General features: G+C 42.5%; 1 protein-coding gene across 2 annotated transcripts in view; it reads right to left on the bottom strand.

Moving 5' to 3' along the window:
* The window catches only part of LOC132397246 (uncharacterized), a 57,001-nt gene extending 48,325 nt beyond the window's left edge, over positions 1–8,676 (bottom strand). Inside the window, exon 1 of one of the 2 annotated variants that reach the window (XM_059975726.1) lies at positions 8,572–8,676. The gene's annotated coding sequence lies outside the window, so the exon portion shown is untranslated. The remainder of the gene's footprint in view (positions 1–8,571) is intronic. The other variant, XM_059975725.1, reaches the window with a different exon arrangement.
* Between the last annotated feature and the right edge of the window lie 17,689 nt (positions 8,677–26,365).

The following is a 26,365-nucleotide window of genomic DNA, read 5'->3' as shown; positions in this document are numbered from 1 at the left end:
ATGATTAGGAACAGTCAGTCAGGCTTTCTAAAAGCAGGTTGTGCCTTACAAGCCTGATTCAATTTTTTGAGGATGTGACTAAACACATTGATGAAGTAAGAGCAGTAGATGAAGTGTATATGGATTTCAGCAAGGCATTTGATAAGGTACCCATGCAAGGCTTATTGAGAAAGTAAGGAGGCATGGGATCCAAGGGGATATTGCTTTGTGGATCCAGAACTGGCTTGCCCACAGAAGGTAAAGAGTGGTGTAGAGGGGTCATATTCTGCATGGAGGTCGGTGACCAATGGTGTGCCTCAGGGATCTGTTCTGGGACCCTTACTCTTCGTGATTTTTATAAATGACCTCGATGAGGAAGTGAGGGATGGGTTAGTAAATTTGCTGATGACACAAAGGTTGGAGGTGTTGTGGATAATGTGGAGGGCTGTCAGAGGTTACAGCGGGACATTGATAGGATACAAAACTGGGCTGAGAAGTGGCAGATGGAGTTCAACCCAGATAAGTGTAAGGTCTTTTTGTTAGGTCAAATATGATGGCAGAATACAGTATTAACAGTAAGACTCTTGGCAGTGTGGAGAATCAGAGGGATATTGGGGTCCAAGTTCATAGGACACTCAAAGCTGCTGTGCGGGTTGATTCTGTGCTAAGAAAGCATATTTGATTTAAGATTGATTTAAGAAAGCATATGGTGCATTGGACTTCATAAATCATGGGGTTGAGTTTAGGGGCCGAGAGGTAACCCTGGTCAGACCCTACTTGGAGTACTGTGCTCAGTTCTGGTCACTTCACTACAGGAAGGATGTGGAAATCATAGAAAAGGTGCAGAGGAGATTTACAAGGATATTGCCTGAATTGGGGAGCATGCCTTATGAGAGTAGGTTGAGTGAACTCTGCCTTTTTTCCTTGGAGCGACAGAGGATGAGAGGTGACCTGATAGAGGTGTATAAAATGATGAGAGGCCCTAATTGTGTGGATAGTCAAAGGCTTTTCCCAGGGCTGAAATGGCTAGCACGAGAGGTCACAGTTTTAAGGTGCCTGGAAGTTGGTACAGAGGAGATGTCAGGAGTAAACTTTTTACGCAGAGCTTGGTGAGTGCGTGGAATGGGCTGCCGGTGACAGTGGTGGAGGCAGATACAATAGGGTCTTTCAAGAGACTCCTGGACAGGTATATGGAGCTCAGAAAAATAGAGGGCTATTTGTAATCCTAGGTAATTTCTAAGGTAGGGACATGTTCGGCACAACTTTGTGGGCCGACCGGCCTGTAATGTACTGTAGATTATCTGTTCTATGCTCTATCTAGTCTTTTATATCAAGTTATACCAAGATATTTCCAGCAGCCTTCACAATAATTTTAATTTTCTCAATACTACTAAATGTCTAAGCTGTATAATTTACCAGCTGTTATAAACATCACGGGGTCAGCAGGAAACGCTCATGGAGTGAGCACTGTTTCAGATTCGCTCCATAACCTTTACTTTTTTTAACCTATGATCACCCTTACTTAACTTATTTTTACCTACACCAAAAGATTCTTGCTACTTTTTTGGACTTATCTTTAAGAGTTTATTGTGAATTTTTGAAGAAATGGCTCTTAGATCTAAAGGGCGAGAACCTGGGAAGAATCCTAACGGGACCGGGAAGAAGCAGACTGATCCTAAGCGCACTGAATTGACTTATGAAATGTTATTGGAGGTTTTAAATGAAAAATTTGAAGAACAACGACAAATTTTTAAACAAGATATAAAGGCTTTTCAAGATTATATGGATAAGACGGATTCAGTAGTTAACCAGCAGCAAGTTCCAATTGCAACTCTGCAAGAGGATGCTCGGAAGCGAGATTTGAAAATTGAAAAATTGGAGCAGAACTTACTTTCGACGATTAAACAAGTGGAACCACTTAAAGCCAAGAGTGTCGACTTTGAGAATCGATCCAGAAGACAGAACCTAGGCATACTTGGTCTCCCGGAAGGTATTGAACAAGGGGACCCCTCGAAGTACTTTGCTCAATTTTTAAAGGATGCGTTCCCTTCTGTATTCCCAGACAGTCCTCCGTTACGCGCTCACAGAATTATGCATCAATCACCAAGTGCTTCAGCTAAAACACCGGTTGTAATTGTCCGATTTCACTATGTGCATGTTAAAGAGCAACTTATTCGTGTGGCTCGGCGTGTAGGTATGGTCAAATTTCAAGATCACAATTTTCGTTTAGTAGAAGATTTTAGTCCAGAAGTAATGAAGGCAAGGCTTCTTTTTAAACCTCGGATGCCCTTTTATTGGTTGATAAAATTAAAGAGATTGACAAGAAATATTCGATTACTCCTAGCAAGGAGCTTTACAAACAAAGGGTTGAACTTCAAGCGGAACATAGTTTATTATTTACATCTTCGGTTGAAAATCAATTAATGAAAACCAGATCTGATTTTTATATACATAGTGATAAATCGGGTAAAATGTTAGCTAGTCAATTGAAGAATGCTTTGGTTAAACGTCAAATTACTAAGATCCGTCAGCAGAATGGGGATCTGACAGTTAACCATGATGAGATAAATAAATCATTTCAAGATTTTTATACCTCCCTCATGATCATAATACCATGTGTGATTTTCTTGGGAAATTGAATTTTCCAAAATTATCATCAAATGATCTTTCAATATTAGAAACTCCTATTACGGATGCAGAAATTAAAGGGGTTATTTCCTGTATGAATTCTGGGAAAGCACCAGGTCCAGAGGGGTATACAGTAGAATTTTTAAAATGTTTTTCCGCTAATCTTTCTCCTTGGTTATGCAGGGTTTTTGAAGAAGCAATTAGATTGGGCAATCTGCCACAATCTTTTTATAGAGCTTCCATTTCTTTAATACTGAAGAAAGATAAAGACCCTACTGACTGTGCATCCTATAGACCAATATCTTTATTGAATGTAGATTCCAAGATCTTTTCCAAGTTACTGGCATCGAGGCTGGAGAGGTATTACCCCAAATTATTTCGGAAGATCAAACCGGTTTTATTAAAAATCGCTATTCTTTTTTCAATGTTAGCTGATTATTGAATATTGTTTATACTCCTTCACATAGCACTTCAGAATGTGTTATTTCATTCGATGCAGAGAAAGCATTTGATAGAGTTGAATGGTCATACTTATTTTATGTGCTTGAGAAGTTTAATTTTAGTCCGACATTCATTTCCTGGATTAAACTGGTATATCATACTCCAGTAGCCTCGGTGCTTACTAACAATCTAAGATCTCCCTTTTTTCGTTTATTTCGGGGTACTAGACAAGGCTGTCCTCTTAGTCCATTATTATTTGATATTGCTTTAGAACCCTTGGCAATTGCTATCAGAGAATCACAGAACATTTTTGGCATTAATCATGGGACAGATATACATAAGTTATCATTATATGCAGATGATTTATTATTATTTATTTCTGATCCTGAGAAATCCATTCCTGCAGTTTTACCATTGTTGGTTCAATTTAGTGATATTTCCGGGTATAAATTAAATCTTAATTAGAGTGAATTGTTTCCTTTAAATAGACAGGTTCCAATTTATGGAAATTTATCTTTTAAATTAGTTAATGACTCTTTTATTTGCTTAGGGACTAAAATCACAAAAAACTACAAAGACTTATTTAAGGTTAATTTTTAACCCTTAATTGATCTAATTAAATGTTTGTTTACTAAATGGTCACCACTATCTTTATCTCTGATAGGTCGGATTAATGCTATTAAGATGGTTATTTTACCCAAGTTTTTATATATATTTCAAGTGGTACCAATTTTTATTCTGAAATCTTTTTTTGCTAATGTTGATTCAAAAATTTCCTCATATATATGGCAGAATAAAAATCCTAGGTTAGGTAAAATATATTTACAGAAGGCAAAGAGGGAAGGTGGATTGGCATTGCCTAATTTTAGATTTTATTATTGGGCTGTTAATATCTGATATTTGATATGTTGGTTAAAGGATTGGGATATATCTTTTAGCCCTCATTGGGTGATCTTGGAAATTAAATCTGTACAAGGATTTGCATTGGGTTCTATTTTAGGGACTTCTCTTCCCTTTGCTCTTTCTAAATTGCCGAAACGAATTGACAACCCGATAGTTAAACATACTTTACGTATATGGTTTCAATTTCGGAAATTTTTTGTGTTGACTCAGTTTGTTTTAAATATTCCTATTGTATCCAATTGCTTTTTTTATCCTTCTATTATAGACCAAGCTTATTCAGCTTGGAAGACTAAAGGATTATCATGATTTTCTGATTTATTTTTGGATAATTGTTTTATGTCTTTTGAGCAATTATCTAATAAATATAATTTGCCTAGATTTCATTTTTTTAGATATTTACAGATTAGGAATTTCTTAAATACTGTACTTCCTACTTTTCCAAATTTTGTGTCTTCAGGTATTTTGGAGAATTTGTTTGAACTAAATCCTTTTCAGAAAGGGCTAATATACTTTACAATACAATTATGAAGATACGTTCAGAGCCCTCTTATAAGACTAAAAATGATTGGGAAAGAGAACTTAACTTTACTATCCCAATTGAGAATTGGGATAAAATTCTTCAATTAGTTAATACATCATCTATATGTGCTAAACATTCAGTAATACAGTTTAAAGTTGTGCACAGGGCTCATATGTCCAAGGATAAATTGGCTTGTTTTTATTCCTATACAAATCCTATTTGTGACAGATGTCATTAAGATATAGCGTCTTTAACTCATATGTTTTGGTCGTGCCCGCTTTTGAAAAAATATTGGAAAGATATTTTTGATATTATTTCTGCAGTATTGAACATTGATTGACAACCTCATCCTATTACTGCAATTTTTGGTTTACCAATGATGGACTCACTCCATTTATCCTCTTCCGCTTGTCAAATGATTGCATTTCTTCCATTAATGGCTAGAAGATCTATTTTTTTTGAATTGGAAAGAAATTAATCCTCCTACCGTATTTCATTGGTTTTCTCAAACTATGTTATGTTTAAATTTAGAAAAAATTAGAAGTGTTGTATTTGATACTTCTATTAAATTTGAAAAGATATGGAGACCATTTATTCAATATTTTCATATGATGTAATATGACCCTGTTCCAAGCCTATTTGTTTTTCCAGTTTTGATTTTATATATGTTGAGAGGATCGGAGTTGACGACACTGATGATTTTGTATTTTTGTGAGATATTATAAACAGCCCTTTTTTCCCCATTTTTTCTTTTTCTCTTTTCTTTTTTTTTGTTTTTTTTCTTTATTAGTTATTAGATTATTAGATTAGTTTTTTATGCATAATTTTTTTCTTTTTTCTGTTCTTTTTTAATATATATTATGATATACCTAGGTTTGCCTTGTTTATTTGTATATTGTATCATTCATGATTTGGGAATACTCATTTATACTGTAATCATTGCTTATGTATTCTTTCATGTTCAGTTGAAATGTGTATGTTTGTAATCCCATTATCTACGTATCAATTTTATTTTATTATTAATAACAATAATAAAAAGAGTCAAAAAGAAAGAAAGAAAAAAAACATCACAAACATCATTTCAGAATCTGAATCAGGTTTATTATCACTGACATGTGACATGAAATTTGCTAACTTAGCAGCAGCAGTTCTATACAATATGTAATCTAGCAGAGAGAGAGAGAGAAATTATAAATAAAATTAAAAAATAAAAATAAACAAATCAATTATGTATATTGAACAGATTAAAAACGTGCAGAAGCAGAAATACTGTATATTAAAAAAAAAAGCATGGTAGTCTTCAAAGATTCAAAGTCCATTTAGTAATCGGACGGCAGAGGGGAAGAAGCTGTTCCTGAATCACTGTGTGTGCCTTCAGGCTTCTGTACCTCCTACTTGATTGTAACAGTGAGAAAAGAGCATGCCCTGTGGGTGCTGGAGGTCCTTAATAATGGACTCTGCCTTTCTGAGACACTGCTCCTTGAAGATGTCCTGGATATTTTGTAGGCTAGTACACAAGATGGAGCTGACTAGATTTACAACTTTCTCCAGACTTTTTCAGTCCTGTGCAGTAGCCCCTCCAAAGCAGACAGTGATGCAGCCTGTCAGATTGCTCTCCACGGTACAACTTTAGAAGTTTTTAAGTATATTTGTTGACATGTCAAATTTCTTCAAACTCCTAATAAAGTATACCCACTGTCTTGCCTCCTTGAAACTGCATCGATATGTTAGGACCCGGTTAGATCCTCAGAGATCTTGACACCCAGGAAATTGAAGCAGTTCACTCTTTCCACTTCTGATCCCTTTATGAGGATTGTTTTGTGTTCCTTCATCTTACCATTCATGAAGTCCACAATCAGCTCTTTTGTCTTACTAATGTTGAGTGCCAGGTTGTTGCTGCAGCACCACTCCGCTGGTTCTTGTCACCACCGGAGATTCTACCAACAATGGTTGTATCATCAGCAAACTTGTAGATGGTGTTTGAGCTATGCCTAGCCACACAGTCATGAGTATAGAGAGAGTGGAGCGCTGAGCTAAGCACACACCCCTGAGGTGCGCCAGTGTTGATCGTCAGCAAGGAGAATATGTTATCACTAATCCACACAGATTGTGGTCTTCCGGTTAAGATCATTTGCAGAAGAAAGTTGGAGGATCAGAACGGGAGTATGGCAGGAGCCATTTTGATTTTTTTTTCTTCTCATCAGAGTTAAGAGAGGCAGGACTGCGCAGGCGTGTGACCTTGGGCAGTGAAGCGAGGAAGATAGAAAAAGGACACAGCCTTATACAGCGGGCAGTGTCGCTTGCAGGCAGCGGAGTGAGCCGGGAGCAGAGTGAAAGCTTAAGGGCTTGGGCTCAACGGGCCCAAGGTTCGTTTAGGTTTCAGTTGTTCCTGTTATTTGAGGAAAGGGGCAAGTATGACTTGTCCACATCTGCGCCGAGATGCAGCTCCTAAGGGACTGTGTTAGGGAACTGGAGCTGCAGTTCGATGACCTTCGTCTGGTCAGGGAGAGTGAGTTACAGGCAGGTAGTCACACCAGGGCCATGGGAGGCAGACAGGTGGGTCACGGTTAGGAGGGGGAAGAGGAAGAATCTGGTACTAGAGAGTACCCCAGTGGCTGTACCTCTTGACAGTACTGTTGGGGGGGGGGGAACAGGCTACGTGAGGGAAGCAACAGTGGCTGTGCTTCTGGCACAGAGTCCGGCCCTGTAGCTCAGAAGGTAGGGAAAGGAAGAGGAATTCAGTAGCAGTTAGGGGGTCAGATAGGCAATTCTGTGGATGCAATCAGGAGACCCGGATGGTAGTTTGCCTCCCTGGTGCCAGGGTCTGGGATGTTACTGATCGTGTCCAAGATATCCTGAAGTGGGAGGGTGAGGAGCCAGAGGTCGTGGTACATATAGATACCAATGACATAGGTAGGAAAAGGGAAGAGGTCCTGAAAGGAGAATATAGGGAGTTAGGAAGGGAGTTGAGAAGAAGGACCGCAAAGGTAGTAATCTCAGGATTACTGCCTGTCCCACAAGACAGTGAGAGCAGGAATAGAATGAGGTGGAGGATAAATGTGTGGCTGAGGGATTGGGGCAGGGATTCAAGTTTCTGGATCATTGGGACCTCTTTTGAGGCAGGTGTGACCTGTACACAAAGGACAGGTTACACTTGAATCCTGGGGGGGGGGGGGGCAATATCCTGGCAGGGAGATTTGCTAAGGCTACTGGGGAGACTTTAAACTAGAATGGTTGGGGGGTGGGAATCAATTTGAAGAGACTAGGGGAGACGAGGTTAGTTCACAAATAGAGAAAGCTAGTGAACAGTGTGAGGGAGTATAGGCAGGTGACAGAGAAGGGGAGCGCTCAGACTGAAGATGTAGGGGAGAAGGGAAAAAAAGATAATAAAGCTGTTTGCACTGTTAGGGATAAACAGAGAGGAAGAGGTGGAGAGTTTCTTAAATGCATCTATTTTAATGCTAGGAGCATTGTAAGAAGTGTGGACGAGCTTAGAGCATGGATTGGTACCTGGAAATATGATGTTGTTGCTATTAGTGAAACATGGTTGCAGGAGGGGTGTGATTGGCAAATAAATATTCCTGGATTTTATTGCTTCAGGTGTGATAGAATTGGAGGGAGAAGGGGAGGTGTTGCATTCCTTGTCAGAGAAAATATTACAGCGGTGCTCTGACTGGACAGATTAGAGGGCTCGTCTAGGGAGACTATTTGGATGGAATTGAGGAATGGGAAAGGTGTAGCAACACTTATAGGGGTGTATTATAGACCTAATGGGGAGCGAGAATTGGAGAAGCAAATTTGCAAGGAGATAGCACGTATTTGTAGTAAGCACAGGGTTGTGATTGTGGGAATTTTCATTTTCCACACATAGACTGGGAAGCACATACTGTACAAGGAATGGATGGTTTGGAGTTTGTAAAATGTGTGCAGGGTAGTTTTTTTGCAACAACACATAGAGGTACTGACTAAAGAAGGGGCAAGAGTTGGATCTTCTGTTAGGGAATGAAATAGGAGAAATAAACTTTATCAACCGTCATTACTTTTAACAGAAGCAGCATTAACAATTTTACTTCAACATATCGATTATGTTCTGAACTTACGGCGTTGCTTCTCTAATGTTTCTAGTCCGTAGAATGAAAACTTCCCCGCGCTGATCCCGAACACAGACACCCCCTCCTTCTCGTTACTCCATCCCGGGATTCCCCACATGACGCGGCGGAACCGGATATGACGTCGTCGCACACCGCGCTGCTTCGCAGGCAGCGAATTTATTTTCAACAACCTTAACGTTAACTAGAAAATAATTACAAACGAATGACTAAAGTGAAAATGTAATAAAGCTAAACAAATGCCTTAAGGGCAACACACTCCCCGCCTGACCTTTGTAAGGCCACTATGAGCATGATACTGAACTGAAGTTTCTATATCAGTGTTTAGGTAGAAGTAGAACGGCTTCTGCAACTGGCCTTTGCAAGAACCGTCCTTTGTTATTCAAATAACAAGCCATGGGTAACAAAGGACATTAACGACATACTGAACGCTGAAAGTGGGCGTTTAGAGATGGAAATAGGGAGGAGCTGAGGACAATACAGAGGGACCTGAAAGCCACGATCAGGGAGGCTAAAGACAGGTATAGGAGGAAGCTTGAGTGGAAACTCCAGCAGAACAACATGAGAGAGGTCTGGAGTGGGATGAGGACCATCACTGGGTTCTGGCAAACTAGCAACAGAGGAGCTGAGGGCAGTGTGGACAGGGCCAACGAACTTAACCTGTTCTTCAACAGATTTGACACTCTGGCCCCTGCCCGTCTCCCACATGATTCATCTGTTGTCGGCCCTCAACCAACACATACTCCACTCCCCACCCCACCCCTCCTCACAGCCCCCCACCCTACTCCCATGACTACACTCCTCCCCCACCTGAAACCACCACAGTGGGCTTCACAGCTGAACAGGGGAGAGGACAGCTGAAACGTCTCCACCCAAGCAAGGCTGCAGGCCCAGATGGTATCAGCCCCAAAGTGCTCAAAGCCTGTGCCCACCAGCTATGTGGAGTACTTCACCATGTCTTCTACCTGAGCCTGAGTCTCCAGAGGGTTCCTGTACTGTGGAAGACGTCCTGCTTCATCCCTCTACCGAGCCGCAGTGGCTCCAATGACTACAGACAGGTGGCATTGACCTCCCACATCATGAAGACCCTGGAGAGATTTGTTCTAGAGCAGCTCCGGCCTATGGTTAGGTCACACTTTGACCCCCTCCAGTTTTCCTACCAGCCCTGACTAGGAGTTGAGGATGCCATCGTCTACCTGCTGAACCGTGTCTACGCCCACCTGGACAAGCCGGCGAGCACTGTGAGGGTCATGTTTTTTGACTTCTCCAGTGAGTTCAACACCATCCGCCCTGCTCTGCTAGGTGAGAAGCTGACAGTGATGCAGGTGGTCTTAAGTGTGCTAACTGTCGGTTTGTGTACATTGCCAGGGAACACCTCTCCTATCACCACCCAGCCCAGATCCAGGCTTTGGGCAAAGGGGGCGTCGTGTGGTCCATTGACCTGCTGCCTAACCTTGTGCACCTGGAGAATGTCTCTTCCGAGTAGCAGGAGTATTTCTGCTTTTGGACCCAGTTCTGGGATGTGTTTGGCAATGTGGTGGAGATGCGGCTGATGTAGCACTGCGCTTGGTGCGGTTATTCAAAATTTCGTTACACTCCAAGACTGGAGGGAGGCAGATGACAACTTTACCATCCAGCGACTCGAGCAGGAAGCCTTCTGCCTTCCTGCCATATGTTTCTATGCTGCCTGAGCAAGTTCTAAGGTAGTATGGGAACTGAATACTCTCTACGCTGAACAAGTCAAAGAACTCTGGTCTGACTAGTGAGCGATTGCTCTGGTCGTCCAGAATTCCATAGGCTTTGATGGCCTTGTCTTTAGCTCCCTTAGGGTATACCTTAGTGAGGCAGATCTTTGAGCAAGAACGGCTTGACTGACCTTGATAGCAAACTTCTGTGCAGTTCAAGCTAACAACAGTTGCCTTGGAGTGATCCTCTCCCTCCCCGCCATCCTCTTGTGAGGGTGAAGGAGCTATGTCAGTTTGCAATAATGGGCCGGGATGCATGGCCCCATCGTGATTAGTGCTTTTGCATTCCGAGCACTTCATGGGGATCGTACACTCTCTAGCAAGGTGAAAGGTAGAGGAACAGCATTTAAAACATATTCTTTTCTCCTTGAGAAAGGCTATTCTCTTATCAAAGGGTTTTTTTCCAAAACGTTCTGATTTTTTGAAGGGGTGGGGTTTGTTGTGCGATGGACAATTCTTGCTTAGTTCATTGTTAGTTGTGGAGACTTCAGTTTTACGCACCGAGACAGGTTTATTGATGTTAAAATTATTCAAAGTGGATATGACTGGCTTGGTGTGAATTGTATTGCTACCTTGACTCATGAAGCTAGGGTTGTTTCGCTTCTTCACCTCCTTGCACACAAACCTAGTGAAATACTCAAAGGGAGGAAATCGACCATCGTTCTCTTCCTTGTACTCTGAGCCAACAGACACCCACCTTTCCTGCAGCCCAAATGGGAGTTTGTCCACGATCAGTCTAATTCTGTATGAAGTATCTAGATATGACAGGCCAGTTAAATAGCTGTCTTCTTTAACGCCTTCAATCTCCATGAGTAAATCTCTGAGTTCTCTTAATTTAGTGTGGTCCTTGGCTGACACCCTAGGAAAATTTTCCAGCCATCGAAATAGTGCCATTTCAATAATTTCAGGGGCCGCATAGCATTCCCAAAGTCTCTCCCATGCTTTGTGTAAGGCTAGCTTGGGGTTGTTGATGTACACTGAACATATGCACCTCACCTGTTCGCAGGATTCTTTTCCCAGCCATTTTGTCATAAGATCCAACTCTTGGGTTGCTTCAAGCTGGACTCCGCTGGTTGCATGGGCAAATGAGGAGTACCATGCATGGCCATGTTCAGGCTTATCGTCAAACTGGTATAGTCCTGAAATGATGAGATCTCTTCGTGCTAAATACTGTGCCATGGGTTCAACTGCAAGTGGCACCCTGGCTGGGGGAATATGTCAGCGGGCATATGACTAAGGGTGTATGTTTGTTATGGGATTTGCTGTTCTGAATTCAGGCTTTGCCTCTTCTCTCGCCAAATCTGGTAAGTTTGGCGTCGAGAAGTATTTGTCATCAGCCCTTTCATTCTTGAGTTCATCGCAAGGTTGCAAGAGTAAATTGTCTTCCTCAGATGGATGCGATGCAACTGGATTTCTCTTTGATTGCTCATGAAATGGGACATTAACAAATAAGTACGGAGAGGAAGAATGAATCTTCAAATCTGTTTGAGTTCGACCGTATTGTCATGAGCGGGGACAGGAATGGACCCAAATGCAGGACGCAGGCACTGAAGTACTAGGGGTAGGACAGGATGGGGATGCCATGGCATTTAAGGGGTAATGCAGGCGGGGCTGGATCCCGGAGGTCAGGCAGGCAGGAGGATCCCAGCGTTCGTGGCAGGCAGGAGGGCCCCCTGGGGCGGGCGCATAACTCCTGGGCAGGGCCGCCTCCCAAGCAGGAACACGGAGGCCCGGGCAAGACGGGGAACACCTGGACAGTTGTGGGCACAACCCATAGGGAGCAATGGGTGGAAAGGGTCAGATCCTCAGGGCGGGCTGTATGGATCCTGGGCAGGGCCACCTCCCAGGCATGAACACGGAGGCCTGGGCAGGTGCGGGGCACGACCCATCAGAGGTTAGGGGTAAGGAAGGGAACGAAGTCCCTCCACCGGACAACGGCTGATGGCCTGGCTTCCCTGACGGAGGCAAGGGACAGGAAGGGGCAGAACCACCCAAGGGGTAACGGCGATGGCCTGGCTTACCCGACGGAGGCAAGGGATAGGAAGGGGCAGAACCACCCGAGGGGTAATGGTGACGGCCTGGCTTACCCAACGGAGGCAAGGGAACAGAAGGGAGCTGGGTCCAGGGTGAGCAGCAGGCCAACTGGGATACACCGGTAAATAAGGGTAAATAAAGAACGGGTTGCAGAGTGGAATGCAGAGCCGGTAGCAAAGCAGGTTACAGAGCCGGTTGCAGAGCAGGCAAAGAGCAGGATTCGGAGCAAACGAACCAGGTACAGAGCAGGTTAAACCAGCTTTGGAGCAGGCAAGGAGCAAAATGACCACCCTAACTAGGCTCAGTCCCCAAGCCCCTTATAAACACCTGCCCCTAATAGGCGACAGGTGTACCTCCTTAAGCCAAGATGATCCAATGGCTCCGAGTGACAGGAGGGCTGGCTGCAAGGCTCAGAGTCCGTGGACCGGAGCAAGACCTGGAAGGCGGGCTCCGGACCGGATCCTAACACGTATTTACTAGTGCGTTCCAACCTGGTCCTTTCTGAAGTAGATTTTACTTCATCCAGAATGTGCATTTCTTCAGCGCTTTCTAATATTACTGCTTCCACCCTGGCAGCATCGGCTTCTCGGCGTAGCGCCAGCACCTCTAACTCTGTTTCTATCCTTACCTTTGCCAACTGGTTTTCGGCTTCTCTGGCAGCCTTCTCCATTTTCAATTTTGCTTCCTGTTCAGCATATGACGCTCACACCTAGGTGGTTTCTGCTTTAGCTCTTGCGTGGGCAACCTTATTTGCTGATACCCTATTGCTCTTGGCGCTGGATGGCAACAACTTGACACTTGATCGCATGGCCATCATACCATTTGTAGAAACACCTGGTCATGCCACCTTTTCACTGTTGTGTTCTCATACAGGTGTAGAAACTCTGAACTAAACACCGAGTTAAACCGTAGTTAATGAAGGCACGATTGCAGTAAGATTAACCATTTACTGTTCACTCTTCCACATTAACATATGATGAAAACTGTTGATAAAACAATACAAAATATATACAACACACACAAGATACTGGTGGAACACAGCAGGTCAGGCAGCATCTATAGGGAGACCCTTCATCCTGCCGAAGGGTCTCGGCTCGAAACGTCGACAGTGCTTCTCCTTATAGATGCTGCCTGGCCTGTCTGTGTTCCACCAGCATTTTGTATGGGTTGTTTGAATTTCCAGCAACTGCAGATTTCCTCATGTTTGCAAAATATATATAGTATTTGTTTCCTTCTTGGCATCACATTTACATCATAAATACTCGTAAAAGTAAAACTACAACAAACTATGTTACATTAAAATCTCATTAAAGTACAACATACAGTCAGAATCTACCTATGCCATCAACAGGTTTAAATACACTTCAAGACAAACTATCCAGCAATGCTTTTAATAGCACAAGGAAATAAACTTTATCAACTGTCATTACTTTTAACAGAATCAGCGTTAACATTTTTACTTCAACATATTGATTATCTTATGAACTTAAGGCGTTGCTTCTATGATGTTTCTTAGTGTGTAGAATAAAAACTTTTCTCGCACTGATCCTGAACACACAAGCCCCCTCCTTCCCGTTTCTCCCATTTCTCCAAACCGGTATTTTCCCACAAGACGCGGTGAAACCAGATGTGACGTCATCGTATGCCACGGTACATCACAGACAACGAATTTACTTTCAACAAGCTTAACTTTAACTAGAAAATAATTACAAATGAATTACTAAAGCAAAACTGTAATAAAGCTAAACAAATGCCTTAAGGGAAACACAGTGGGATTAGGTGAGAGTAAGCATTCAGCACTGACTAGAAGGGCTGAGATGGCCTGTTTCCATGCTGTAATTGTTATATGGTTATATGGTTAAGAAGTCAAGGATCCAATTGCAGAAGGAGGTATAGAGGCCCTGGTTCTGCAACTTCTCAGTCAGGATTATGGGAATGATGGTATTAAATGCTGAGCTATAGTTGATGAACTGCATCCTGATGTAGGTGTCTGTGTTGTCCAGGTGTTCTATAGCCATGTGGAGAGCCATTGAGATTGCATCTGCCATTGACCTACTGAGGCGATAGGCAAATTACAATGGGTTCAGTTCCTTGCTGAGGCAAGAGGTCTGTCTACTCATGATCAACCTCTCAAAGCATTTCATCACCGTTGATGTGAGTGCTACCAGGGGTTAGTCATTATGGCAGCCCACATTATTTTTCTTAGGCACTGGTATAATAGTTGCCTTTTTGAAGCAGGTGGGAACTTGTGCCTGTAGCAGTGAGAGGTTGAAAATGTCCTTGAATACTCTGGCTAATTGTCTTTATCCCCAAGTAAATTATCTTCAGTAAGAGAGCAGTGATGCTGACATACATCCAATGACTTCACAGTCAGGTCGCTAAACAGTAATACTTCATCAACATTTTGTTTCAGTTTTTGCGAGATCTCCGCATAAGACCCACCCAAATGTACGTTTGTACTTTAACCTGTTGAAATGCAGCTGTTAAACTCTTCACATTCGCTATAAGCTGCACTATGTTCTCTTCCACAATTAGAGCAGTTTAACTTTACATATTCTCCCCTGTCTCATACTTAGGTTTCTCTCCCTGACACTTAGTACATCTTTGTTTCCTGCAACGTACTGCTGCAACATGTCCAAGCCTCTGACACTTAGTACGTCTAAGTGGTGATGGCATATAAGCTCTTACATTACAACTATAGATTCATACGTTGTAACTAACATACTCTAAACTCACTTTATCAGGGAGCTTCACCTAATCAAAGTAAATCAATACAGATAAACTCTCCAACCTTTCCTCATTTCTAACTGCTTACAATCTTTTACCTCCCAATGAGATTTAACCTGCTGTATTGAAATCTCCACCAGAACACCTCGTATGACACTTCCAATGCCTCTATTTTCATAAGCAAACATAGATAGTATCTTTTTGCCAAGCAATGTCTTCAAACATAGTGCCTTCTCACACTTGCAACGATTAACATATTCCTTCAACTCAAAATACAAGCACAATCTACATCCTCTATAGCAGATTTCAACTCTCTAGTTAATCGGATTGATGGGAGAGGGTTGTGCCATGTCAAATTTAACCATCACAATGAAGTAAACAGTTTTTTTCACAGTATCTGATTACACGTGACAATAATAAAACAATTTAGTTTACCTATCTAGTGCATATAAGGAGAAGTAAACACTTTTACCTTGTCAATGAACATTTAAACCATTTTGGCTTTTCCTCTTTGCCACTAAGGTGTTGGACTGAAATGAACAAGTCATTCCGCGGTAATGAATTTATAGCTGCCCTGGCTGCACCTCTCTCACAGACTAAATTTAACACATTCTTACCAGGTTTCTTATCAGTGGTTTTTGTGAAACGTCTTTCAGCTTGATGCTGTATAAGTATTATTGATCTTTTATGTAATCCTGAAGAATTTTATTTAGAATTATAATCTGGCATACTTAAAAAGTGTACTTAAACATAATTAGTGAATTCAATAGATGTAAATATTCTTCAATCCCATCCTTGATGTACACAAACCCAATGTTAATTTTAAAAGAGGAACTGAGAAACGCGGACAATGTTTTTACAAATAGTAGTGTGGGACAAAGGGTAGTCTAGGTAGCTGTGAGAGTCCATGGTTTTGGAATAGACACTGATGAATAAAGCTGTCTCTGGAGATAGAGACAGTGAGATTAAGAAAGGGAGAATCGCAAGATCACTATTGATTTGGGTCAGGAGACCCAGGAAATGAGAGAGAGAGATGCGGACTGTCTCGTTCCCCGGCGATATAAAGCTACAGGACACGGCCATTGTCTCTTGAAGACGAACTTGTGTATTACAATACTGTGCTACATGGAAGCCCTCAGGCAAAGTGGGCTGGTTGAGGGAGGGATTGCATCACCCCCAACCTGATTGACATCTGAGACCCTGTGAGTCAGGATAAAAGAGGGTCTGTGGGAACAGCCCCTCAGACGCATCAGAAGAAATGCTAGCGATCCCGTAATAGCAGAAGCCGGTGGGGAGGCCACGTGCGTTCGGTTCCATTTGCCCCGGAACTGGTGCCCTTACCACGGAAAAACGGCTTTTAGCTGACAACGGGGAAACCAACTCCCCAACGGCTCGAAGGATTGACTTCAAAAAAAGGACTGGGCAAGTTTTAAACCCGTCTTTCTCTCAAACCAAAACGCTGCAGATTGAACGAACTAACAGTGACTTTTATATTTCCATTGGAGAATACATTAGCCCCTAGACAACGATAGAGCTATTTCTTATTGATTATTATTATACCCGCGCGTTTAGATTTAGTATTGACGATGTATATTATCTGTATGTTTGCATTGATATTATTTTGTGTATTTTTATCAATAAATACTGTTAAAATAGTACCATCAGACTTCAACGGACCTCTCTATCTTTGCTGGTAAGTGACCCAGTTACGGGGTTCGTAACAGAAGGGAGATGTCAGAAATGGACCAGGTGAATTTGAGGGCAGGGTGGAAGTTGGAGGCAAAGTGGATGTAGTCAATGAGTTCAGCATTGGTGCAGGAAGTAGCACCAATCCAGTCATCAGTGTAGCTTAGGAAAAGTTTGGGGTGGTCACCAGTGTAGGCTTGGAATATAGACTTCCACGTATCTGACAAACAGTTGGGCATAACTGGGATCCATGCGAGTGCCCATGACTATCCCTTTTGTTTGAAGGAAGTGGGAGGAGCCAAAGGAGAAATTATTGAGAGTGAGAACAAGGGGAAAATGGTGGTGGAGGGGAAATGGTTAGGTCCAGTGTCCAGAAAAAAATGGAGTTTTGAGGCCTTCCTGGTGGGGATGGATGTGTATAGGGACTGGACATCCACAGTAAAAATGAGATGATGGGGGCCAGGGAACTTAAAATCCTTGAAAAGATCAAGAGCATGAGAGGTGTCACAGATGTTGGTCAGAAAGGACTGAACTAGGGGAGATAAAACAGAGTTGTGTGCCGATATGAGTTCAATGGGGCAGGAACAAGCTGAAACAATGGGTCAACGTGGACAAGTGGATTTGTGGATCTTGGGTAGGAGGTAAAAATGGGAGGTGCAGGGTGTGGTAACTATGAAATTCGTGGTGGTGGATGGGAGATCCCCAGAGTCAATAAGGTTGGTGATGGTGTGGGAGATGATGACCTGGAGTTCCTTAATGGGGTCCTGTTCAAGGGGTAGATAAATGGAGGTTTCTGAGAGTTGATGCTGGGTCTCAGCAAGGTAGAGAACAGTCCACCAGACTACTACAGTGCCTCTCTTATCTGCAGGTTGAGGTTAGGTTTAGTGCGGAGGAAATGGAGAGCAGAGCATTTGGAAGGAGTGCTATATCTGCCCCTACACCTCTACCCTCACTACAATCCAGGGCCCTAAACAGTCCTTCCAACAACCCTTCACCTGTGCGTCTTTTGTGGTCATTTACTGTGCTTGAAGCTCCCAGTGTGGCCTCCTGTACATCGGTGAGACCCAACGTAGATTGGGAAACTGCTTCGCTGAGCATCCACACTCCGTCCACCAGAACAAGCAGGATCTCCCAGTGGCCACCCATTTTAATTCCACTTCCCATTCCCATTCTGATATTTCCATTCATGGACTCCTTCACTGTTGTGATGAGGCCACACTTGGGTTGGAGGAACAACACCTTATATTCCATTTGGGTAGCCTCCAACCTGATGGCATGAACATCAATTTCTCAAACTCCTGGTAATGCACCCCCAACCTGCCCCCCTTCTCCATTTTCCATCCCCTTTTCCCTCTCTCACCTCATCTCACCAATCAACTTCCCAGCTCTTTACTTCATCCCTTGTCCTCCAGGTTTCACCTATAACCTGGTGGTTCACTCTCTCCCCGCCCTCCCAAAGGCCTTCTGAGAATCTGAATAAACAAAATCCACTGATTCTTCTTTGTCTATCCTGCCTACTATCCTTTAGCAAGGCCTTTAACAAGGTCCGTCTTGGCAGTCTAGTATGGAAGGTAGAGTGCATGAGGTACAGGGGGAGAAAGAGAATTGGATGCATAATTGGCTCAATGGTAGGAAGGAGTGTGTGCTTGCCAAGGATTGTTTCTCTGACTGAAGGGCTGTGTATAGTGATGTGTCACAGAGGTCAGTGCTGAGACATAAACAGTTTGATTGTGAATGTACAATGCATTGTTCATAAGTTTGTGGATGATACTAAAATAGGAGTTGCCTCAGATCATGAAGTCTGTGAAATATTATAGGCAGTTGTTGATCAGCTGGGAATGTGACTTGTGCATCCAGACAAATGTGAGGTATTACATTTTGAGGATCAAACCAGGGTAGGACTTTTATAATACAATAGAGTTAGGGCCTTGTGTGGTGTTACGGAACAAAAGTACCAAGGAATGTGTGGCATAGTTTGCAGAAAGTGATGTCACAGTCAGATAGGGTGGTGGAGGAGGCACTTGGCATGTTAGCCTATTGTGTATAGGAGTTGGGAAGTTATGTTGCAATTATATAAGACATTGGTGAGTTTGCACTTGGAGTATTGTGTATGGTTTTTCTTCATGTTATTATATGAAAGATGCTATTCAACTAGAAAGAATGCTGAAAAGGTTACTATGATGTTGACTGAACTTGACAACCTGAGTTAAAGGCAAAGATTAGGACATTATTCTCTAGAATGTAGAAAACTGAGGGGAGATTTGATAGAAGTATACAAAATTATGAGGGGTATAGCTAGGGTAAATGCAAGCAGGTATTTTCACTGATATCACGTGTGAAAGGGTGAAAGGTGAAACATTTATGGGGACCTGAGTGAGAACTTCTTCACTCAGAGTGTTATGGGAGGGTGGAACAAGCTGCCAGTGCAAGTGATAGATGTGGGTTCGATTTCAGCATTTAAGAGAATTGGAAGGTATTCTGAGGGACGTATTTGGATAGACATGGACTGATTAAGGATAGTCCCCATGGCTTTTTTGTGTGGCAGGTCATGTGTAACAACCACTAACCAGTTTCAAGGAAATTACCAGGAAAGTGGATGAAGGCAAGGTGGTGGATGTTGTTTACATGGATTTTAGCAAGACATTTGACAAAATCCCCCTTGGGAGTTTGGTCAAGAAAGTTCAGTTAATCGGCATTCAAGATAAGGCAATAAAGTGGAGTGGTAGTAGATGATTGCCTCTCTGACTGGAGGCCTAATGGTGTGCTGCAGGGATCAGTGCTGGGTCAGTTGGTGTTTGTCCTCTATATCAATGATCAGGATGATAATGTGGTCAACTGGATCAGCAAATTTGTGGATGACAACAAGATTGGGGGTGTAGTGGATGGTTAGGAAGGCTATCATGGCTTGCAGAGGGATATGCATCAGCTGGAAAAATGGGCTGAAAAATGACAGATGGAATTTAATTCAGACAAGTGTGAGGTTTTGCACTTTGGTAGCACCAAGCAGGGTAGGCCTTGCACAGTAGGGCACTGAGGAGTGTGGTAGAACAAAGGGCTCTGGGAATACAGGTTCACTGAAAGTGGTGTTTCAGGTAGATAGGGTTGTAAGGGAAGCTTTTGCCACATGGGCCTTCATAAATCAATGCACTGAATACAGAAGATGGGACTGCATTCTTTAGAAGAAAGAGAGGAGATTTGATAGAAGTATACAAAATTATGAGGGGTATAGATAATATAAATATAAGTAGGCCTTTTTCCACTCTGTTTGGGTAGGACTACAACCAAAGGCCAGGGCTTAGGGGTGAAAGATGAGAAGTTTAAGAGGATCATGAAGGAAAACCTCTTAACTCAGAGGATCATGAGGGTGTGGAATGAGCTGCCAGCATGTGGTCCATGCGAGCTCAATTTCAATGTTTAAGAGAAGTTTGGATAGGTACGTGGATCATAACAATATGGAGGGCTATGGTCCTGGTGCAGGTTGATGGGAGTAGGCAGTTTAAATGGTTTTGGCATGGAATAGATGGGCCGAAGGGCCAGTTTATATGCTGTACTTCTCGATGACTCTAAATTTGGATAGGTACATTGATGAGAGGGGTATGAAGAGCTACGGTCCGGGTGCAAATCGATGGGACTAGGCACATTAATGGTTCTGTTATCTTTGTTCCAGATAAAAAAAAAAGATGTTTGCATGAGTTTTCAAACACTGGCACATTTATTAATATGTAATCACAATTTGGTGCACGCTCCAAGTTTACCAACCTCAGTCCTGATTCCTGGTGAACTGACCGCATTGCTCACTAGGCACGGAAGTTCTTTACTATGTTCACGCGTAATAATACATCTTCCCCCTTTAAAGCAAACAAACATAATACTATGTCCTCAAATCTGCAAGATTATTTATATTTATTTATATTTATGTTAATTGTAATGAGTTTTCCAGCACAGGTATTTACATTAATTTCAATTGTACTGAGCAAATACAGTCCCCCATTAACTCTTAATCCACTCTCAATCCATCTCTGTGGTGACTTAATTATTCCTTTTAGACTACTGTTTCCACAGGTATATTGCTTTCACTTGCTGTGTTAATATTAGCGTCTTTCTGAGAACTCTGATCAAACTGTTCTTTTCTTTCGCACCCTTCTGCTAAGTTCCTATCCTGTTTATTTCTGTTCTTGTTCTTACTGTGTAACCATAATTCACTCCACGTGCCTCATAATGGAGCCCTGGACTACATCCATGTGAGCAGTGAGTCTTTGCACAAGTTCCAACTGGTTCAGTCTCAATTCACAGAGTTCCTATCATAGACAGCAACTCCTCATGTTAGTTTGTGTTGAACTGTTGCTGTTGCTTTGACATTTGGGTCTGTGTGGTCTCCCCATCTTCCTTTTTATTTTTCCCCTTCAACTTTGGGGAGTGTTGTGGCGATGTTTTTGATTTCCACTCTTTATCTGGAAGTCGATGAGAGACAGATTTTGAACCGCAGCTGCACGATGTCCGTTGTTGCATGAACAAAGCCACCGAAGAAAGCAAAGCAGCTTCTTTATTCGACAAAACAAGGTATGGCAGGCATCGTATGGAGACGCTTTCGGTGAAAAGGTCTGCTGGCCCAGTGGAGAGCTCCATATTTTATGTGTCAAACATCCAAGCACAACTCATGTTTACAATATATGGACAATGCTTTTTTTGAAACTAGATACGACCTTCACACCTCCTGATGGAACTCACAGCTTTTAAGAACCCATTGTTCAGAGCTTTTAGGAATCAATTGTCCAAATTAAATGCACAGTACACTTTCAGATGTGAATACCGGAAGCTAAACTCAATTGCTAAATGTATATGACCTAAATCCAAAAATCACTCTTAACAATGTGGAAGTAAGTCTGGTGATGTCTTCATCATGATCACTCTGTACAGCACTGTCATGCTAGCGCAACTGGCACAGACGTCTATGGAAGGTGGAGTTCTGTGCTTCTCTTTCATAACCTCACTGGTTCTCTCCTGGGTGCCGTTACGACTTCCTTGAGTTCCATCGGGTAAGCGTCTGAGCCCCTCAAACATATCTGCTTACTCTTTATAGAACGTTGCCTGGTCATCTTTGGTCTGTGAGGCCACTATGAGAAGTCTTTCCACTAGGTTGAGCCTTTTGCATGCAGTCAGACCTAATCTTGGCTGCATTTGCTTTTCAACTATCAGTAGTTGCAGCTTTAGGTGTTGTCCCTTGTGGCTGAAGGTCACTATACAGCCCCCATTTACTGGTACGTTCTCTCCAGTATAACCTGTCACTTTTAATTTCATTGGGTAATTCTTGCTCTTCTCTTTGAGAGTCTTGCAATCAATCAGAGATAACAGATTCATCTGGGCTCCGGTGTCAAACTTGAATAGAATTACTGTCTCATTCACAGTCACTGACACAATCCATTCTGTTTTACCACCACCAGCAGCCTGCAGAGAATTTGCAAAGACTTCCTTTATTTCCTCATCAACTGTGTGCACCTTTGTCACGGTAGCCTTCAGCTTTGCAGCACCTTGCAAAATGATTCTTCTTCCCACAATTATTACAGGACTTTTCATAAGCAGAACACATCTTTGGGATGTGCCTGCCTCCACAGTTACTACATTTGCTGTTTGAGCCTTTCTCTTTTTCTGTGCCGTTGCTTTGGGAAACACCTTGAGCTCTGCCCCTCTGTTTCTTTTCCACAAAACTATAAAAGTTTATTTACATCATATATACACAAGGTACAGACAGTAAACATTTACAAGTCAGTAAATATACTCAAATTAAAATATGGTTACTACTGTCTATAAAATAGAAGGGGCCCATTGTGACCGCATGCTCCCGCTCTAAGGACAGCCAGGGCACGAATATATCCTTGGAAAAGGGGCAGGCATTCGGTCTGAGCAGTGCCCTCCACCTTCTGCTGCCTAGACCTGTGAATGGCCGTCTTGGCCAGGCCCGGGATCAAGCCCACCCCACCCCCTTCTGAACTGGGTGCCCGTATATGAGGAGTGTGGGACTAAAGTGCAGAAAGAACCTCAGCAGCAGCCCCTTGAGGAACTCGAAGAGCGGCTGCAATACTGTTTACACTGTTTCTGCTCTGTGCAGCTACCCTTAGCTTGTGCTCAAGTGTTCTCCGCTGCGAAACTCATATTCAGAGCCTTTTCTAGCATTAAATATTTTTCACAGAGCAAGCTTTCTCTGAGCCCATTATCTGGGATTCCGGAAACTATTTTGTCTCTGACTAATGAGTCTCTCAAATCTCCAAATTCACAGGACTTACTCAGTGTGTGAATCTCAGCTAAATATTGGTCAAAGCTAATACCCTGTTTCTGATCACAGGAAAATAATTTATATTTTTCAAATGTCATGTTTTTACTTGGGACAAAATACTCCTCAAATTTTTTCATAGGAGTGATCAATTGGAAAGCTGTTGGAGATGTCCAAAGCATCTTCGCCAATTACCTTTAAAAAGACAGACACTTTCAATTTTACTTCTGCCCCTCCAGCTCTGCTTGCTGCTAAGTATGTATTGAATCGCTGCTGGAAGCATTTCCAATTACCAGCTAGATTGCTTAGCTGTAGGTGGACTTAGGTTATCCATAACAGAATTTCTCAGGCTTCTCTCGCCTGAATTTCTCTCTTGTTGAACTTCGAGAGCATGCTCTCTTGCCATCAGTTTCCCTCCATCAGAACCAGCTACTCTTTCTTACTCTGTCATGGTATTCAGTTATGATTCATATTTAGACCTCATGCTGACTTCTGACATCATGTTTGTTCCTTGATAAAAGACATTCTGTACATTTTCAAACACTCGCACATTTATTAACAATCATGGCTTCTAGCTCCACACTTTAACTCGCACTCCCAGTACACCAGAATCACCCCCCGGTTCCCTGTGAACCGCCTGTACTGTACACTGGGAACTGAAGTTCTTTATTATATACACACATAATAATACAGGTTCAGCATGGACTAGGTGGGCTGAGGGCTGCCTTTCTGTGCTGCAGTGTTCCATGACTCTATGTCGTGCCCATTTTAGGAGGATACAGTGTCACAACCACAGACTTGGCTGCGCAGCAGATACAGCAAATGCTGTCATGAATGCACGTGTCAGCTAATTATTACTTCATTATGCCAGTATTTAATGCCCTTCTTTTCATTGTAGTGCTATCAGGACTTGAGCAAAGCACAGCAAATGCCTGCTTCCATTCGGCCTTGCCTGAGAAAGTGGACTATTGAGTTGACTGACACTGAAAGTTAGCAGTTTTTATTTTATATTTAGATATTCCTTTCAGCCCCAGAGTTGGCATCTAGTTTTCCATTTGAGAGTTTTAGTTAATGGCCCTGCTTGGCCTAGCATATATTGTTTTCCTTTCCCGTAAAACCCCATTTGCATTAAAGTCTGTGAACTATAGACCCACTTCAGCATCCCTCTCTCTGCACCTGGGCCATATCCAAGTGTACTGATTGTTACGAATGTACCACAGCTCTGAGGGGTCGAAGGGTGCGGGGTAGACCCTCCTTTGTGAGAATCGCAAGATCACTATTGAGTCAGTTCGGGAAACCCAGGAAATGAGAGAAAGACATGCAGAATTCACAAAGATTGGAATGTGTCCTGACCTCCGAAAGGCGGACCCATTGATACCGGTTATTGTCTCTTGGAGACGGACTTGTGTATTGCATCCTGTGCGATGCATCAAAGCCCCAGGCAATGAACCGGGGGGGGGGGGGGGGGAGGTTGGTGGAGAGATTGCATCATCTCAACCTGATTGACATCTGAGACCCTGTGAGTCAGGATAAAAGAGGGTCTGGGGAACAGCCCCTTCAGACGCACCAGAAGAAACGCTAGTGATCCCGTAATGACAAAAGCCGGTGGGAGGGCCACATGCATCTAGTTCCATTTGCCCCGGAATCGGTGTGCCTTCACCACGGAAGAACGGTTTTTAGCTAACAACGGGGAAATCAACTCCCAATGACTCTCGAAGGATTGACATCATAAAAGGACTGGGCAAGTTTTAACCCGTCTTTCTCTCAAACCAAAACTCTGCAGCTTGAACAAACTAAAAGTAACTTTTATATTTCCATCGGACAATACATTATCCCCTAGACAACGATAGACCTGTTTCTTATTGATTATTATTATACCCGCGCTTTTAGATTTAGTATTGATGACGTATATTATCTGTATGTTTGCATTGATATTATTTTGTGTATTTTTATCAATAAATACTGCTAACCATAGTACCATCAGACTTCAACGGACCTCTCTATCTTTGCTGGTAAGTGACCCAGTTACAGGGTATGTAACATGATAGCCGGAAAATGTAACCTTCACCCTTGGCTAACATAATCTTTAATCCAATTGATTTAGTTAAATATCAATAATGAGAGCACATAAGTGGTTACTATTAGTCCCATTTCATACTCAAAATAAAGCTTTGTTTTTAAAATGGGCAATTTGCTTTTTCATTGAGAGTACTATGAGCTAACCCCAAAATGATCGGAATCAGGTTTATTATCACCGGCATGTGACGTGAAATTTGTTAACTTGGCAGCAGCAGTTCAATGCAATACAAAATATAGAAGCAGAAGAAAATAATAATAATAGTAGTAATAAATAAATCAATCAATTACAATATATATATAATGAATAAATTAAAAATCATGCAAAAACCAGAAATAATACGTATTAAAAAAGTGAGGTAGTGTTCACTGGTTCAATGTCCATTTAGGAATTGGATTGCAGAGGGGAAGAAGCTATTTCTGAATCGCTGAATGTGTGCCTTTAGCCTTTTATACCTCCTATCTGATGGTAACAGTGAGAAAAGGGCATGCCCTGGGTGCTGGAGGTCCTTAATAATGAACGCTGCCTTTCTGAGACATTGCTCCTTGAAGATGTCCTGGGTACTAAGTGGGTTAGTACCCAAGATGGAGCAAACTAAATTTTCATCCCTCTGCAGCTTCTTTCAGGCATGTGCAGTAGCACCTCCATACCAAACAGTGATGCAGCCTGTCAGAATGCTCTCCACAGTACACCTATAGAAGAGATTTGTTGACATACCAAATCTATTCAAACTCCTAATGAAGTGTAGTTGCTGTTTTGCCTTCTTTATAACTACATCGATATGTTGGGACTAGGTTAGGTCCTCAGAGATCTTGACACCCAGGAACTTAAAACTGCTCACTCTCTCCACTTCTAATCCCTCTATGAGGATTGCTATGTGTTCATTCGTCTTAACCTTCCTGAAGTCCACAATCAGTGATTTTGTCATACTGATGTTGAGTGCTAGGTTGTTGCTGTGACACCAGTTGGCATATTGCTCCTGTACACCCTTTTGTCTCCATCTGAGATTCTACCAACAATGTTTGTATCATCAGCAAATTTATAGGTGGTATGTGAGCCATGCCTAGCTGCAAAGTCTTGGGGATTGTGAGAGTAGAGCAGTGGGCTAAGCACACAACCCTGAGGTGCACCAGTGTTGATTGTCAACGAGGAGATTTTATCACCAATCTGCACAGATTGCGGTCTTCTGGTTAGGAAGATGAGGATCCAATTGCAGAGGGAGGTAGAGTGGCCCAGGTTCTGAAACTT

The sequence above is a fragment of the Hypanus sabinus genome, chromosome 7 (genome assembly GCF_030144855.1).
Source record: "Hypanus sabinus isolate sHypSab1 chromosome 7, sHypSab1.hap1, whole genome shotgun sequence".
NCBI lineage: Eukaryota > Metazoa > Chordata > Chondrichthyes > Myliobatiformes > Dasyatidae > Hypanus > Hypanus sabinus.
Note: the sequence above shows the minus strand (reverse complement) of the source record. Positions and strands in the feature narration are given on the sequence as shown.